Source organism: Oryza glaberrima, chromosome 11 (assembly GCF_000147395.1).
Source record: "Oryza glaberrima chromosome 11, OglaRS2, whole genome shotgun sequence".
Taxonomy (NCBI): domain Eukaryota; kingdom Viridiplantae; phylum Streptophyta; class Magnoliopsida; order Poales; family Poaceae; genus Oryza; species Oryza glaberrima.
In genome coordinates this window covers 9067418-9085823 of record NC_068336.1, presented here as the reverse complement: position 1 = coordinate 9085823, position 18406 = coordinate 9067418, and the positions used below count along the sequence as shown (strand labels likewise).

The 18406-nt window shown below is 41.6% G+C and overlaps 1 pseudogene; it reads left to right on the top strand.

Annotated features, from left to right (window-relative positions):
- Positions 1 to 1804: 1804 nt before the first annotated feature.
- On the top strand, positions 1805 to 2584 carry LOC127755667 (uncharacterized; annotated as a pseudogene).
- Positions 2585 to 18406: the final 15822 nt, after the last annotated feature.

The following is an 18406-nucleotide window of genomic DNA, read 5'->3' as shown; positions in this document are numbered from 1 at the left end:
TTGACTGCACATCTACTATCCATTATATGACGCCAATATCTTGTGGTAGCAAATATTAATTTAATGCTGATCACTGACCATTGATGACCTGAAGCCTGCATTATGAAAGGGATAAATTACAGCTGAGCATGTGTGCAAACACTGAACGTGTCCATCTCTAGGTACACGTGGCTGGCGCCAACCCACATCAACAATTAATGTGCATGTGTGTATCATTTTTTTTCACTCCACAGGTTATTGATTCATTAAACAATTGCCATATTTGTTTACGAGAGGTTGTTAACAAATGCTGGTGAAGAAATATTTTGGATCAGCACAAACAAACTAATTTGTTATGCACGCACGCATAAATCGGCCAGCAAAACATACTTTCCCTCCAAAAGTAATTGCCAGCAAAATTTTACTCCCGCCAAATTGACTAGTTACCTCGCTATATAAGGCTGCCCATATAGTACAATCCATTCGCATCTAGAGTTCTCAATCCCTGCACACACTTGCAGTCAAAGGTAAAGAAACAAATATACTATGGCTCTTTGCTATCCTCGCAATCCTATAGGATCCATTCGGCATTCCCCAATTTTTATTCACTGCATAGCCCTAGAGTACATCCATCTTTGAGAGATTACACCCACCACTGCCGGGACACAATCACACAACCACCATCTCCAAATCACTGCAGTCCTATTGATGATAGCGTGGCGTCGCAGGGATATGACCTGCCCCTTCTGGCGTCCACTCTCTCCGTCTTGTTTTTCCGCATTTATGATTTGCGTTAATTTCCTAATTAGATGCAACTTAATATCCATTTTTAATTGGGATTCTCTTTCTTAGTTAATTTGGTTCTCAATGTAATAGTATATCGGTGTTTTGTGGGGATTTCTATCTTAGTCAATTTGGTTTGTAATCTTGTAGTAGATCTGTTTGTACTCATTTCTTATTTTGTAGGTCAAAATGGTTTCCCAAGTTCGTCCGTCTGTGAACCAGATGGAGACTTCGGATGATGCTGCTCGACAAGTCATACCCAACACTAGGAATGAGGGACGGATGGGACCAACCGGAAACACAGGTATTTAACATATTTACCTTCACTTCATTAATCTATTCCTTCACAAGCAAATAAATTAAAAGTTCTTCCTTCAATTAGGTCTCAAACGTAGGAAAGGTAGGGGTCTCACCATTAATGGAACACATGCAAAACTGAGAGCAAGGGGTGTGCCGCTAGACATTCAATTTGCTGCATAGTTTGGAAAAGTCTGTGGTAGGCACGCAAGTGTCTTTAAAAGTGAGGTCACTGTCTGTGTGCGACAAGAGGTCCCCCTTAAGGTGAAGAAGTGGAAAGTCATTGAAAAAGCTTTTCCTGGAACCATGTCATCAATTTGGAATTTATTGAAGGTATGTCATCTGGTTGGAGTATATTTCATTTGTACATTTTTGTTTTCTTTTTGCTGTCATGATTTTGTACATTGTTTGCTCATATGATCTACTATCATTCTGTAGGCAAAATTCCCTGAGATCTCAATGGCAGACTACCAATGTGTAATGACACAAGTTGAGCGACAGTACAATGTAAGACGCCACAAACTGTACAAGACCTATTGCACAACAAAACAGTGTCCTAGTCATGTTGCGCCAGAGGACTGGCAGTGGTTGATTGATAACTTATGGAGTAATGAGCAGTTCCAGGTACTTGTTTAATTTTCTTTACAATTAATACAATATGATTCATAATTCATTATTCTTATGAGATTATTATGTTTTTTAGAAATGGAGCAAACAGAATTCCATTAACAGATCAAAGCAAGAGATGAAATCACATGTTGGAACAAAGTCTATAGTGCAAATAGCACATGAACTGGTAATGAATATTGTCATTCACTTATATCTTTAAACTATATGTTTGACATGTCTTGTATATATAAATTATAAGTCTTCTTTTGTATGTGATATAATTGCAGAGAAACCCAGTGACAGGTGAATGGCCTAGTGCTATAGATGTTTGGAAGGCAACTTATTTGAAGAATGGAACATGGTCTGTTCCTAATGGCGAAGAAATTCTGGTAAACAAAAATGTTTGTTACCTACATTTTACTGCATGAGTTTTTTTTAATATGGACTTACATATTTGGTTTGATTTGTTTAGAACAATCTGCAGACAACAGCTGAAACAAACCAGGAAAGGATTGCAGTTGCTCAAATCCCAATGGTTGAACACTTTGCATTAGTCCTTGGCAGAAAGCCAAACCACTCGCGTGGAGTTGGTATTAGTGCAATCAATGAGGGAGCTCAAGAGAGGTAAAGAGTTCATGCACAAGCAGAAGCTGCACAACAGCAAGCCAATGAAGCACATCAACAAGCTGCTGCTTTGCTCGAAGAAGTTCAAAAATTGACAGTAGAAAACTTGCAATTAAAGGGCGAGTTGCAGTCTCAGCGTGAAGAGTTGAATTCTCAGAAAAGAACCGTAGAGGAACAAAGTGGTCACATGGAGCATTTGTTGGACCAGAAACTTGAGGAAAGAATGAAAGCAATGTGGGCACACATGGGTGGCACTGGTGGTGCTTTATCTTTAAGTGCCCCAAACAATTAAGTAAGATTTCTTACGTCATACATGATTACTAATTCAATCTAGTGGTCATTCGATTAATGTTATTTTTAAATTATATGTAGGAAGTTCCAAGTTGACAAAGACTGGAGTCGTGGAGTTGCTACAAAGTTTTGTCCATCTAGGCGAGCATCCTAGAGTCCGTGTCCCAAGTTTCATTTGTTGCTTAGGTGTTCAGTTATCAATTTAGTTATGGTCTTAGTTGAAATGCTCTTTGTATGAGCACTTTGTTATCATTCATTAATAAAGGATAGTTTCCTCTAGTGTGAGGAACCCTTTTTAGTTTAGGTGATATTTCAATTGAGTTCTGAAGTGCTCTATTCCGAGCATACTGTAATCATTCATGAATAAAGGGGTGCTCAGTTATGAATGTTTGAACTTGCCATTGCTCTATCGAGATTTCATCATTAGGTTTTGTCATTGTTCGCATGCTGGATATTGTCATAAAAGACGTGTTGTTTGTGGCAAGACTTTAGTCACATATATAAAACTTGCATCTGGATATTTATTTTTTTAGTGATAAAAGTTTTCCTTACAGCAATACCCTTTTTTCTCCACTGATGCATTACTTCATATGTGATAAAGGTATTGTCACATATACATATTAGCTTGGTCACTACTACATTTGTAAAGAATGACCAGTTTTCGCAACAAATAACACGTCATTTCACCACAATATATCTTACTTCTTGTGGTTTTTACTTCTCAATATAAACTAATATCTTATCACAAAAACCCTATCATATGTGAGAAAAGTTATTAGCAAAGGTATATTTGTGATGGTGAGTTATCGGTAATTAGTAATATGCAGTGACGAGCAAACCAGCACTAACCGTCAACAATATTGTGAGAAAAAAATTCCATCACTGCACGTTCACATATGTGAGGGCACTATTGTCACTAGTGTCTCCTGTAATTGTGACCACGATACCATCTCTAATGTACTGCTTATTAGTTGAGATAGGATTATCACAAACAGAGCCATTATCTGTGATGAAAAAAAAATCATCACTATGCTACTTGTGATGCCAGTAGTGGTGACAACATAGTGACGACCCCAAAATTCGTCACAAGGGGGGTAATTGTGATGAGAAACAGCCTTTTAGTGATGAAGTTTTTCATCACAAAAGACCTGATCCCTTGTTGTGGAGGCACCGCCGAGGAGCCACTCGACGGCCGTGCGCGCAGCCGCACGTGCACGCGCACGCCGGCGACAAGGCCCGCGGCGGCGCCGCCATCTCCGTCGTCGCCGTTCTCTCTCTCACTTCACGCGGGTGGAGGGCGAGAGACGGTGGGGGGAGAAGAGAAGAGAAAAGGCGCCGGCCATGGCGCGGCGGGCACGAAGGTCGCCGGCGATGGCGACGCCGTCCACGCGGTCGCGCGAGAGAGAGAAGAGAAGAGAAGCTAGGGTTTTCGGCGGCCGGCCGGGAGAGGGGAGTTTTGATCCTCCGATCTCGGCGCCCGGCCGTCCGATCAAAACCCTAGCTGATCGGACGGCCGACGCCGGCCGGGCCGAAATCGGCCCAAGAGGGCACGCACGGGGGGCGGCTTTCCCATCCCAGGCCCAGGTTGCGGCTTGGGGAAGAGAAGGGCGCCCGCCTGTGCCAAAAGGCCGCGGGCCGACCGGAAAAAGTTTGTTTGAGGTCCCTTCGGGCCGAAAACAAAGAAAAGAGAACAGTAGCATTTTTTCCAATTTATTTTGTCAATTTTTCATGCAAATTTCAATAGAATTTTGAATAGATTTTTGCATGTTTTACCTCTGTTTAAATTTGAACCAACGGGAGAATTTTGTAGAGAGTAAATTACAGAGTTTTGTTATTGTTCATATGAATTTTATATAGTTTTTCCGCTGCAAATAGATGAAATTGATGAAAATTAGTGTTTCTAAAATTAAGTTTCGAACCAACGGGAGAATTTAATTTTAGGAACATTAATTATGTGCTATGATGTTGTAATTTTCTGACCAACGTTGATAATTGCAATGTTATAGTTATGGCTATGTGTTATGTCTAATTCTGCCCAACGGTGATGTAGGATTAATGCATACTATTTTAATGTTAATTTTGTTCTGACAGTACATGATTATTTTAGGTGGCTACTCCTTGATGGGTTGCATTAAAGATATTCCGACCCTAAAAGGAGATAACTACGCATAATGGAAAAGAAAACTCGACCTTGCTTTTATCTTGGGAGAGGTGGACTGGGTGTTGACTACCCCATGTCCTATAGAACCTGCTGAACTTGTCAGAGGTGAAAATGATTCAGATGCTGACTGGCAAAAGAGACAGAGGGACAATGCTCCTCTCGTCATGTCGTATGACATTGAACAAAAGAAATGGTCCTTAGCCAACAAGAAATGTTTGGCTGTGGTAAAGAACACGATTGAGCCTACCATATTGGGCTCAATCCTAGAGTGTGACGCTGTCTCAGAGTACCTTGAAAGAATAAAGAGTCAGTTTACTGGCTCTTCAAAGACTTATGCTACACAGCTGATCAAGCAGCTTGTGAGAGAAAGGTACCATGGAGGTGGTGTTAGAGACCACATACTTAGAATGAGCAACATGGCTTCCAAGTTGAAGCCAATGGATTTGGGTATAGCAGATGACTTTCTGGTCCATCTGGTTATGGCCTCATTGCCAAAGCAGTTTGACAATTTTATTGTCAACTACAACATAAGTCCAGAAAAATGGAACTTTGAAAAGCTCATTGCTAATTGTGTGCAAGAGGAGGAGAGAATCAAAGTGTCCTACGGTGGTTCAATTAACTATGTTAAAGATAACAAGAAAAAGAACCACAAGTCTCCCACCTCAAAAGCTAAACAGTCTCAGCATTTGCCTCAGCAACAACAGTTCGCTGTTGAGAAAGATCAATGTCTCCACTGCAAGAAGACAGGACACTACAAGAAAGATTGTCCTGACTTCTTGAAAATGATCATGGCAAGGAAAGGTGAGAACATTATTACATTTGTAAATGAATCTCATTATGTTGGTTACTCTAGATCCACATGGTGGATTGATTCTGGAGCAACTATTCATGCTTGTAATTGTTTAAAGGCATTCCGTTCAACAAGGACTACGCAAAGAAGAGAAAGCTCCATTAGAGTTGCCAATGGAGTTGAAGAAAAAGTTGAAGCTGTTGGAGATCTTCCTCTAGAGCTCGCGAATGGCTTCACACTTTTACTTCGAGATGTCTTTTATGTTCCTTCTTTGCAAAGAAACTTAATAAATGTATCAAAGTTGGATTTTGATGGATATGATTGCCACTTTGGAAGTGGCAAATGTGAACTATGGTATAATAATGCATGTATTGGTCTTGCTGTGTTGCGAGACGAGCTTTATTTGTTATCTCTTTCTGAGAATGTGAATGTTGTGTCCTCGTTGACAAAAGAAAACAAGAAAAGAAAGAGAACTCCCGATGTCTCATCGAAATTATGGCACTGTCGTTTGGGCCATATTTCGAGGGGGAGAATTGAGAGACTAGTTAAGAATGAAATTCTTCCTCCATTGGAGTTCTCAGACTTAGAACAATGCATAGAATGCATTAAAGGAAAATTTGTAAAGAGCATCAAAAAGGGTGCAAAACGAAGCACAGGAATTTTAGAGATCATTCATATAGATATTTGTGGTCCATTTCCTGTGAAAAGTATGGATGGCTATGACTCGTTCATAACATTCACAGATGATTACTCCCACTATGGTTATATTTATCCAATTAAAGAGCGATCAGAAGCATTGGATAAATTTAAGATATTCAAAGCTGAAGTTGAAAATCAGCATGATATAAAGATTAAAGTAGTAAGATCTGACCGTGGGGGGAGTACTATGGTCGACATACGCCTTATGGGCAAGTCCCTAGACCTTTTGCAAGGTTCTTGTTAGAGAATGGAATAGTAGCCCAGTATTCAACACCGGACGAACTTCAACAGAATGGGTAGCTGAAAGGCGTAACCGTACCCTTATGGATATGGTGCGCAGCATGATGAGTTACTCCACACTACCACTGGGTTTATGGATGGAGGCGTTAAAAACCGCCATTCATATGCTCAACAGAGTTCCAAGCAAATCGGTGCCCAAAACACCGTATGAGCTATGGATAGGAAGAGTACCCTCGCTAGCTCACCTTCGTGTGTGGGAGAGTCCTACAGAGGCAAAAGTATTTAACCCAAATATTGGGAAGTTGGACCCCAAAACAGTCAGCTGCCATTTTATTGGCTATCCTGAAAGATCAAAGGGCTATCGTTTCTACTGTCCAAACAGTTATACAAAGTTTGTAGAAACGAGACATGCCGTCTTCTTGGAAGACGAAATGATTAGGGGGAGCTCGGTAGTTCGAGAAATTGATCTTGAGGAGAGGCGGGTGTCTGTACCCGCTCCATCGACTCAGGAACCTTTCTTCTCTCTACCTGCTGATGTTGTACCTGTAATGCCTGTCATTGAGGTACCAACACCTGTTGTTACCTCTCCTGTGGCAACAATGAATGAAAATGAGGAACCTGTTATACAGGATTCAACAGAAATGGTTGCCACACCAGAGGAGGAGCTGCAACAGCCTCAAATAGATAATGTGCCACTACAGGAGACTCAACAAGAGCCTCAGGTACAGGATGTGCCAAATGTGCAGGCCCCTAGAAGGTCTGAAAGAGTTAGAAGATCGGCTATCCGTGATGACTATAAAGTTTATAATATAGAAGAGTCGCATATGGAGGATGATCCCACCTCATATGAAGAGGCCATGAGAAGCGCTCGCTCATCTGAATGGTTGGAAGCCATGAAAGATGAAATGAAATCAATGAAACTAAACGAAGTTTGGGATTTAGAAGAAATTCCTAAAGGAGCCAAAACAGTAGGCTGTAAATGGGTCTACAAAACCAAATATGACTCTAGAGGGAATATAGAAAAATTTAAAGCGCGACTTGTGGCAAAAGGCTTCACGCAACGAGAAGGGATTGATTACAATGAGACATTTTCTCCAGTCTCTTGTAAAGATTCCTTCAGGATTATAATGGCACTAGTGGCACATTATGATTTGGAATTACATCAGATGGATGTAAAAACGATATTTCTAAATGGAGATTTGGAGGAAAAAGTATACATGGCGCAACCGAAAGGTTTTGTCATGAAAGGAAACGAAAATATGGGATGTCGTCTAAAGAGATCCATCTATGGATTAAAGCAAGCTTCGAGATAGTGGTACTTGAAGTTTGATGGGACAATAAAGAAATTTGGGTTTCAAGAGAATGTCGAGGACAACTGTATTTATTCAAAGTTTAAGAATGGGAGATTTATTTTCCTAATTCTGTATGTGGATGACATTCTACTGGCTAGTAGTGATGTCAGTCTACTGCAGGAAACAAAGAAATTCTTGTCCTCAAACTTTGACATGAAAGACCTCGGTGAGGCTTCATATGTTTTGGGCATAGAGATTCACCGAGATAGAACAAAGTATGTATTGGGACTTTCTCAAAAGACATATATAGAAAAGGTGTTGAAGAAATTCAATATGTACAAATGCAGTGCTACGCCTGCTCCTATAGTCAAAGGGGAAAAGTATGGGGCATCGCAATATCCCAGAAATCAGTATGAGCTCAATGAAATGAAAACAAAGCCATATGCATCAGCTGTAGGAAGCTTACAGTACGTGCAAGTGTGCACATGACCTGACTTGGCATTTGTTACCGGGTTACTTGACAGATTTCAGAGTAATCCAAGCCCAGAGCACTAGAAATTGGTAAAGAAAGTCTTGCGTTATTTGCAAGGAACAAAAGGCCTCATGCTGTCTTATAAAAGATCAGAATCACTCCAAATAGAGTATTCAGATTTTGATTTTGCAAAAGATAATACAAAGTCAACATCGGGATATGTGTTCACCCTGGCAGGAGGAGCTATTTCATGGAAAAGCTCAAAACAGACTATCACTGTAGGGTCTACTATGTATGCCGAGTTTATAGCATGCTATGAGGCAACGGGGCAGGTGAACTGGCTAAAGAAGTTCATACCCGGTTTGAAGGTGGTTGACAGTATTGAGAAACCACTAAAGTTATACTGCCACAACGAACCCGCAGTAATGTACGCTCACAACAATCAGTCAAGTGGTGTTGCCAAACACATTGATATAAAGTACTATGTTGTGAAGGACAAAGTCCGGGATCAAACAATCAGTCTCAAGCACATTAGAACAGAAAGGATGCTCGCGGATCCGCTCACGAAAGGCCTACCACCCAACGTGTTCAAGGAACATGTAGCCGGCATGGGTTTAAGGGAAGCCTTATGAATCCTGGACTACATGGCCCAAAAGTAAAGTATCTGTTTCTGAATAGAGATGTGTATATTGGCTGTCGAATCCATTGGTGATTGACCGTGATGATGAAACATGCTCTATTTACAAATTTGTGAAGGAATAGAAAAAGCTAAAAGAAAAAGTGAGATCAAGGGGGAGAATGTTAGATAGATCTCCCTCCCCTTGAGCCCAACGGCTCAAGGGGGCCTTGACCCGCGCCCTGATCGAGGGTGCCCAGCCCAATGGCTGGTGGGCCCCCGTCACTCTGCGCCATATAAAAGGGGGTGGAGGCCGGGGTGGCACATAGTACGAGATTCGTGGCCGCCGCCAACTCCACCCCACAAACCCTAATCCGATCGAGAGGGGGCGCAGCCAGTGACGGGAAACGCCACCGCCGCGCCACGCCTCATCGCTGGGACGTCTACGACCACCACTGCCGCAGCCGTCATCGCTGTCGACCTCACCGGCACTGCATCCACGACAACCGAGTGCCGACGACGACGATGGCCGGCACTTCTTCATCCTCCAACACCTCAACCGGTCAGTCTATCTAAACCCTCTCCCATTTTCAATCTCTATAGTTCAAACATCAATCCCAAATAGAACCACCTGACTAGATCTAACCTAAGTGATCCTAGTGCAAAGTCTAACAAATAGTTGTTGATGGAAATATCTTCGATTGCGTTCTAGCCACACCTGCCACCAAGTTATGAGGAGCGCCCCTATCATTTTCTTTCTTCTCCCTCTTTGCCCTGAATTTGCTAATTTATCCCACCAGTCAGAGATGTGTTGATATTGTGACTGATTTGGAACCTGTGTAAGACCTAACCAACTGCAGATCTGGTTCCAAACTGAATTTGTGAAGCTGCACTCTTTTGCTAAATGATTTGTGTCTTCAAAAGCATCAGTGCAAAGACTGCAGATCCAGTCACATGGCCAATGCCGAATTTAGAAGATTATCTGCTGTCAGAATTTTCTGGTGTAAGATTAGCCAGCCAAGAAAACGCTGCTTTGGCTCTGCTTCAGCTATCCAAAGGGGTTGGGAATTTGTGCTGATAATGGTACCTTGGAACTGTGCTTCATAGGCACCTTTTGCTGTATAAATTCCATTCTGAGTCCATTTCCAGATGATGCGCACATGAAGCATTATTGCATCTGATTTTGGTTTGTTTATTAGTTACTCTTTTCTTTTTATTTGCGGGGTGTTTAGTACCCTTGAAAGCTGAGAAGATCCAGCCATGTGAAATGGAGATAATTTCAGGCCGATAAAAGACGGAGATGGATTTGACTTATCCTCATGCATGATGACAATTCGTTTAAAATTGAACGTACATGATTTTATTTTCCAAATAACCAGAAATACTTCAGCTAGTATGTATTTAGTGCTTGAAATTTCCGTTCGAAATTTCTGGAAATTTGGACCCCCACCCCACCACCCAGCACAAGCTATTTCTCCTGAATTTTCAAAAAAAAAAATCAATCTTGGGTGAATTTGGTCAAATTTTATTAAAATTCAGACAAATTTTGTTCAAATCTTGATATAACATCGGTCTGAATTATTCCAACATTTCTGAAATATGCGAAATGGTGCTACTACCCCTGGCACAAATGTTCAAAATGAAATTGCAAACCTTGTATATTCGTAGTGTGCCAGAATAATGAACTTAACTATTACTACAAGTCGATCGATAGGCTGTAAACTCTAGCCAGACCGTGTTTACCTTTCAGCTCTCAACATAAACTGGGCCAATGACCTGCTCTCTAAAAAAAATAACTATGTGATCTTTTCCAGCGACAGCCCATCGCGTTTGGATATGTATATATATACAACATGGTTATGAACATCTGGTCTTCTTCTGCTATTCGGAATACTCGGAGTTTCGAGTAAGCAACAAACTGAGATATTGCCATTACTGCGTGGAGGGAGCCTTTTATGGTGCTTGGAAGGTACTTCAGATATCTCCTAAGCTACTTAATATCCACCGTACTTAATGTTCCAAAGGGCATTTTAGGGATAGAAAATAACTTAAGAATCACTAATATTCTGACTAATAATAATTTCTAACTAACCTTCCTGATTTTCTGTCATCTAACTTTCTCACGTAGCGATTAGCCACTCAATACTAACTAATTTTCTATATCTTGCTGTTATTGGCATCGTTGCAGCAATCTACACATGCTTTTACTACTGATATGAAACCAGTTTTTTTTTTAATCTAGATGAACGAAGGGAAAGGAATATATAGATCTTTTTTTTCCTGCATTCTATCATAATCAAGATGAACGAAGGGAAATGAGTACATAGTTTGTAACTATTGATCAACTACCTAGTTGTTTTTAAAGAAACTACGAGCATTATTCTTCTCCAACAAAATATAACAGTCACCTGAGTTTATATGGGATAGAGACACTAACTATTCAAAGAAAACACAGCGAGAAAGAGGGAGATGTCAACTAGACTACATCCATCAGAGGATAACCGTTCATTTTTAAAACAACTAGAAAAAATACCCGTGCATTGCAACGGGTAAAAACTATTTTAATCTTATTACTGTTATATGGTTGAGTTAGGATGAATTTATTGTGTGAATTCGCTTGGATTTTAATTTTTAGAAAATCAAGAGCTGTAATTAGGAGTTTGACTTTTATCTCAAGTTAGCATCCAAGTTTTTTTAAAGAAATTCCTTATACGATTAGTTTTGTTTTTCCAAAAGCAATGAACTTAAAACCCGACTCAAACAAGAATAACGTATCAAAATACTGATAAAAACATCTTTAATTTTTATAATAGTAGCGATAGAGATATGACACGCTATTGTCTCCCGTTAATAATTTTCAGTTTTATTTCTTTTCACGATAATAGGAGGTGAATAGATAAATTTGTAGTTTTTATTTCTTTTCGCAATAATAGGAGGTGAACAGATATATTTGCTCGTTAGGATCTATTAATTATACTTGATTGGGCCAAAAAAGCAACGATGTAGCCATACACATGCAGGCCATCTCCATCGGTATTTCCTTCCAATCTAACCAGGCGCACATCTCTCCAATCTGTATGAAGTACAGAGCCAAGTCCATCTCGCTTGATCATAGCAATAGTAAAACCGAATCGGAGAGGGGGGGTGCTTCGGATGAAGCAAAAGGGAAACACATGTGAACGCTTAAAAGAAATGGCAACGGGAGCATTTGGATTCGATGGCGATGTAGATGGGAATCGGATGTGGACGCGGCACTGCTTCCCACATATCACATCAGTAGTTTTTGAATCAGAGATAGCGGATGACAATTAGACTCGGATACGGACGACTTACCAAACCAGCGGCAAAAACATCTTAAACTTTTATAATAGTAGAGATAGATGCAAAATTACACATCTAACCTTCCACCTTATCTCTAACTTAAGTACCTGGCCCACATATTTAGTACCTTCTCACGTATACCTTGTGTCGCAGACCGTTGGATCAGAGCCAATCAACAGATATCTGGCATTCCAAGCACACTAGAAAAGCTCGCCACATAATCCACTTGAACCCTGACCACCCTGACCTAGTTTCCACCCAAGTGTTCATTCCACGATGCCGCCCATTCTCATATAAAAACCATGCTTGCTAGCAACTCGCTCGATTAGCTAGCAATTTGGAACATTTTTTTCACCTTCCCGATGGGTGATATTGTACGATGATAACATTAAGTGGGATAATGGGAGCAGAAGAAAGAAGAGGATATATATCTAAACCTTCAATTGGAGTTATACTTCAATCTACTGGTGAATATATTGTGGGCGAAACGATCACCAAATTTATCCCGAGTAGGCAAAACGATGGGAAACAGATTACACAATTTGCATTGGCATGGTAAACTGCAATGTCACATGGAGGTGAATGGAATGCTTAAATTGTTACGAATGGTGCAGTAAAATTTGCTGATGTATACGTGTATGTTATTCTTCCCATTCTTTAATTTTCTATTTCTCGTCAGATTTTTCGATTGGATTTTGTATCTATTTTTGATTTTTTTTCCTTTATCCGTCTTACGTGTTACTCATGCATGTGGGAACAGAGGCGATCGCTCGATCGGTCTTACGGATGAAAAATTGATGTGACGAACAGAAAGCTGCAAATTTTTTAAGTGGTTAAGATCAGTTTTCTTTCGTACGAGATATGATTAGATTTGGGTGCTTACTTTAAGCAATCCAATCAGACGGCCCCAATGGAATTTCAAGCGATCGGTACCTTGGCCGTCTACATCGGATCACAATCTCCACAAAGCTTCTATATGAACGTTCACTTTACCGGCAGTGATGAAGATTGAAGTATATATCATTACTAGAGAAACTATTTTCCTGGATGAGACCCTCGTCAGGTTACAAATGGACTATAACGTCTATAAAAATCAGCCTTCATTTTCACATACGGCTCCTTTGAGAGGCTCGCATGCAAAAATCGATTTTTGCATATGGATCTCTTCGGGAGCCACATGTGAAAATGAGCCTATTTTTGCATGCAGTCCTCTTAAGGAGTCTCGTGCGAAAATATATTTTTGCTTGAGGGCTCTAAAGTGGTCCACATGCAAAAATATCTCCTCCTTTTTTCTTCCTCTCCTCTCTCTCTCCTCTCACTCTCCTCTCCTCAATCTCTCGCTCTCTCTCTCCCTCTGAGTGGACGGTGGGCGGTGCCGCCACTGCCCACCATGCCCTTTCTCACCGCCGCCACCGTCGAGAGGAGGCAGCTACCATCCCCTTCCTCACCCGGAGCCGCCACCACCACTGCCGACGAGGTGGCAGCAGCTGCCGACGGTGGGCGACGGGACTACCCTCGCTCGGATCCGGTGGCTGAAGCAGTGACAGCGCGGCTCTCGTGACGGCGGCTCCGCAGCAGCGGTCGATGGCAGGCAGTGGGGCTCCTCCCATGCGGCCCGACCTGGATCCGGCAGCGGGAGTGGACGTCGAGATGGCGGCTCGGCAGCAGCGGTCGACGGTGCACGGTAGGGCTTCTCCTACCTGGATCTGGCGGCGGCTCCCGTGACGGTGGGAGCGGACGAAGCGATGTCGGCATGTGGCGGGCGGCGGAGCAACCAGCGTGATTTGTTTTTTGGATTTTTATTTTTGCATGCGACCGACATAAACACCCTAATACAAAAATCGCTATTTTCGCGGACCTTCTCGTGCAGACGGAAAAATCAATTTTCGCGTGCGGGGCTCTTAAATGGACCGCACGTGAAAATGGGCTTAATACCCGCTCCCTCTTCTCCCTCTCAATCAGTTCAATTTTTTCACCTCCTCACTCTTTTATTTCCACTCATCTCTCTCTTTCTCCCCTCTCCTCTCTATCTCTTTATCTTCTCTCCTCTCCTCTCCACGGGAGGCGCCCGGCTCGGGGGCGCCACCGACGAGGTGGCGGCTGGGAGAGGGTCGGAGGCGGCACGGTGGCTGGCGATGAAGTGGCAAGGAGGCGACTGGCCTCGGGGAGGCAGGTGATGAGGCGGGAGGTGGCAGGCTCGGGCATGGCGGCGAGCTGGTCGGTGGAAGGCGGCGGCCAATGTGCTCGCGTCAGCGGGCGCGCAACGGCAGCCGTGCACGGAAGGCGGCGAGGGGCGACGGTGAACGTCCCCTGCCCGGATCCGGCGGTGGCGGCGGCCGGCGGGTGGTGAGGAGGAGGCGTGGTGGCGACGGATCTGGCGAGGACGACGGCAGCTTCTAGGTTTATGGTTCGTATTTTTTTATTTTATTTTTTTTTTGGTTTTTTATTTTTGTGGACGGGCGACATAAGCACCCGCACGTGCGGGTGCGCCACCCGCAAGAGAAAATAGCGATTTTTCCAGACATCTGGGTGCGTGCGGGTAGCCCATCCGCACACGAAAACCCCTTTCGGCTGCACGGAAAAATCGTTTTCGTAGCAGTGCTACCATAAAAAATATTAGTGTCTTTGAAAACAAAAACTAAGTACAGAATTGCTGCTTATTAAGAATTAGTCCATTTTCCATTCTACCAAGAAACCAGTAACTAAGAATCGGAATTGTTAGTATAATAAATCTTCTTCTAGAGTAAAAGAAGAGACCACGGATTTGCTGGGTAAAAAGGGATTAAGTTTTTTTTTTTCTTGATGGCGCCCTCGGGTGCCTGGCGATCTCTGTGAGGCGCGCTGTTCGAGCTAAACAAAACACTGGCCTCTTTATGTTAGTTCTCGAAATTGTCTTCTGTTTATTTGTTTAGGAACCATACCGAGAGGCAGAATCCTCGAGATTATCTGTGCATGGACTTCGTCACTGTCTGGACTGCACAGTACATTACAAGCCTTAATGATGCCCACGATACCACTTGCAATGGTACATAGCAGCAAAGCTGGTAGAAGTAGAACAACCTATACCTGCATGTTGGGCGTTTGTGTTGATGCAGCCATCAGAAAGAGTGAGGGTTTAGTTAAAGTTGTCAATCGCATCTTTGCACAGGTATGGTAACTGGATTGCATAGACCTATCGGTTGGCTCTAATGAATGTCATGTTTCCCTGATGCCACTAAGTCCTATTGAGATAGTGCTCGACATCATCAGATTGATTTGTTTTAGTGGGGAAGAAGGGAAAGAGCAAGACTAAAATATGTGGTCATTTCTCTTTAGGTAAAGGAAAATGAATTATGGGTGTTGGAATATACCGTTGCAGAAAATTCTGTAATCATGTATAGGACAGGGTGGTTCAAACAATAATAGTTATTGTAGACTAATAAAATGTGTGTATGATGTCTGATACTCTGATATCACTGCTCCCTCCGTCCCACTGAATAAGGCGCGGTCAAATATGACACGGTTTTCAAAACTAATTTTTAATTTTAAAATTTCAATACACTATACTATTTATAGCAACAAAATCGTAACCATATGAAAGTAAATTCAAATGTTAATCTAGTGATTTTATTTTCATCAAATAAATATAATTTATAATAAAATAATTATTGATCAAATATTGAAATGTTGAATTTTGAAATACGTGTGTGGCTTATGCAGTGGGACGGAGGGAGTACTATTTATAAGATGTTAGTACTTGTAATGGATAAGGGTGTTTCCTTGGGTAATGTATCTTGCAAATTAGGGGTCAAGAAGAGATAACTACTATGAATCACATACTATCCACAAGGACGAGAGAACAAGATCATACCTTGCTGGAAAATCAGCAGGCAAATAAAAGATGTATTTATACAACAAAATTAAACCATCTTGTGATTGTAAAAAAAATGCATGCTGTGCATTAATTATATTATTTTTAAAGAACACTACCAATTTAAGGGTGAAAACGGTATGGAAACTTTCCAGATTCCGGACATATTTTCGAAAACGGAATTTGTCGGTCGGAATTTTTCGGAAACAGACACGAATTCTGAAATATTTTCTTGGAAACGGAATAAAAAAATGATAAGTGTAGTTTCCGTCGGAACTCGGAATCGGTCGGAAACTTTCCAGAAATTTTCTCGGAATTTCTAGAAAATTTGTGATTGAATTCCCTGGATTTTCTTTAAGCAGTGAATAGTGAATACCATGGTGTTTGGCTGTAATTTGGGTGACGGCTCGAAGACGACCGACCGTGGGACGGTGACAATGGCGGATCTGAAGATATGTGTTTCTTTTTTTTATTGCATAAATTTGAGTGCCAAAATTTTTGTTGTGGGATAAATGTTGGATGAATGGACAGTGATATGTGGATGAATCCATCTGTGGATGGATATGAGTGCATGGATGATGATATTCTTGTTCGTTCTGCTCATTCTTGTTCTTGCTGTGGTGTGGATGGTTGCGGATGAGTGCATGGATACGACTGCTCGGCTTGATGTATTGGCTCGATCGAACCAACGCATCGAGCCAGTTTTTTTTTTTTATTCGTTGAACCTAAAAGGTGTTGGTTCTAAGGAACCGGAGCACCTATTTGATTTTCAAATCAGTGCCGCCTCCCTGGTGCCAGTTGGGAAAACCAGCACCTAAGGGGGTTTTCAAACCGGCACCAATTTGTGTTTCTGTAGTTGTGCCCTCTCTTTTATACATATATAATTTTTTGCACCCTTCTGTATATGACTATCCCAACACCTGTATTGTTCGGAAACAAAATAAATCTGAGAATCCGTTGTCGAGCACTGTCTCAATTGGATTAATTGGTATAAGCGAACATGGCATTTAGTGGACCAAACAAACCTATCCATGCAATCAAGTTAACACACTCTGCATTGCAAGTTTATGCGATTGTCCCAATCGGATGTGATCCACAGCCTTGCCTGCACCATCCCTCTTTGTGACGACTGTATCAACGCAAAAACCTAACATACAGCAGGTAGGTTATGGTGCGTCTCAAGCCTTCTTTGCCACTGCGTACAACTGCAATAGCACTATGCAGCTTCGTGCGCTTGATCGGGGCATAGAGATTGTGATCCCTACGACTCTTAAGGGGAGTATATGTTTGGAGATGCTTCACGACAGATGTTGTAGTGACCTTATGGTCAACATGATAACTTTCAGAATGTATAGTACTATTTTCTTCAATATTCCAATTATGCTTCGTGCTCATGTCTTTTTTGTTCTGACAAACACAAGATGGTTTTAATTTAGTTGTGTATATACAGCTTTGCAGGCTGATTTTCTAAAAAGGTATGATCTTATTCTCTCACATTACTCTTTCTAGCCTGTGATTCTCTGTAGTTATCTCTTTTGACTGATAATTTCCAAGAAACAATATCCACCACATACCTTCTCCATTTGAACCACTGACATCTTATGAATAGCAGTGACATTAAACAAAATCAGACACACTTTATTGGTTTGGAAAGTTGTTGCTGATTCAACCACCTTGTCCTTTAGATGCTTACATATAGAATTTTCCACGATGTTCTGTTTCAACACCCATATTTTGTTTTCTTTTCGCTAAAGAGAAATGAGCACCTGTTCTAGTCTTACTCATTCCCTTCTTCCCTACTAAAACAATCTCATCATGATGTCGAGCACTACCCCAATAGGACTGAGTGGCATTAGGGAACACAACATTCAATGGAGCCAACAGGTCAGTGGATGCCATCCAATTACCATACTCTGTATGGTAAGTTTGTATTGTCAACCCAAGCTTACCTATGCATTGATGTAGCCGAGAACTTTATCTGCACAAGCAACCAACATGCAAGTAGGCTATGTCGCTGCTTTGCTGCTACGGACCATTTCAATGGCCCTGCAGCTTTGGATCATCAGAACTTTTTACATCAGATAATGGTTGCTAGTCCAGTCTGTTGAGATGAGAAGTTTGTAGACTATTGGAAGTCCAAGAAAATTACAAATTTGCAATGATACAAGAAAATTAAAAAGTATAAAAAAAATATATAGTTACAGTAGTACATAGCTTGTTTACTGCTCAACTATTTTGAAGCATTGGCCACTACCACACTTTGAAGCAAGCCTGAGGGTGCGTACATTTTCTATCGGTCCCGCAAAGGACTCACAGAAAATTGTATTTTTTTTGATGGCGTAACTCAATGCACAGAAAAATTGCAATTCTTGTGACGGTCAA